Below are 1115 nucleotides of genomic sequence, written 5' to 3'. Positions count from 1 at the left end.
ATCCTCCCTAGTCATTGTCCAACTCTCCTATGCATAACAAGTGATTGCAAAAACCATGGCCTGTATCAGGCGCACCTTAGTCTCCAGAGAGACACCTTTGCTCTTGAGTACTTTAGAGAGGTCCCTAACCACAGACTTTCCCATCGCAATATGTTTTTTGATTTCCTGGCCACTGGTGCCAAGAGTATTGACCATGGAGCCAAGCAAACTAGACAATTTAAATTCACAACATCCCTCCACTGAGTTTCCAAGCTAGTAAATATTTTTTATTTTATACTAGTTTATTTACAAAATTTGAATACACTGCTTTCAAGAAGAGATGCTTTCAATTTCCCTTACCTCCCCCCATCAAATTTACAAGCCCATGATTAATCCCTCCACCCCGTACACATCCTCATCCCTCTGCTTTCATCCTCTCCCACCTCTCTTGGATCCTTATACTTATTCTACAATAATGGTTTTATACAATATTTATCCTTGTGGGACTGAGTTAGTTCACTCAGCATAATGCTCTCCAGTCCCTCACAAGTTAGGTAATAATTTACAAAATCCTTGTTCCTGAGTGCTGCATAATATTCCATTGTGTGAATGTACCATAATTTCTCAATCCATTCATTTGTGGTTGGACATTTGGGTTGTCTCCATGTTCTTGTGATGGTGTGCAAATCTCTGTCTGTGCTTCAGTTCTCATTTTCTCATGGTATATCCCAAGTAGTGCAATAGCTGGGTCATATGGAAGTTGTATGTTCAGCTTTTTTGAAGAAGCACTAAATTGCCTTCCAGTATGGTTGTAGCCTTTTACAATCCTACCAACAATGAATAAGAGTTCCTTTCTCAGCATATCCTCTCCAACATTTATTACTGGCTGCCCTGTTAAACTTTGCCAGTGTGACTGGAGTGAGATAATACCTCATTGTGGTTTTGATTTGCATCTCTCTTATTGCCAGTGATTTGGAGCATTTCTTCATGTGTCTGTTTGCCATTCTAATATCTTCTTCTGTGAAAATTCTTCCCATGTCTTTTGCCTATTTTGTATTTGGGTTATCAGTGGAGGCCCAGGAGCATTCTGTAAACTTGTGCTATAAGACTCTTGTCTGAAATGCTATATGGTGCCA

This window comes from Elephantulus edwardii, unplaced genomic scaffold (assembly GCF_000299155.1).
Source record: "Elephantulus edwardii isolate Elephantulus edwardi_28Jun2011 unplaced genomic scaffold, EleEdw1.0 scaffold00052, whole genome shotgun sequence".
In the NCBI taxonomy this organism is placed as follows: Eukaryota; Metazoa; Chordata; class Mammalia; order Macroscelidea; family Macroscelididae; genus Elephantulus; species Elephantulus edwardii.
Note: the sequence above shows the minus strand (reverse complement) of the source record.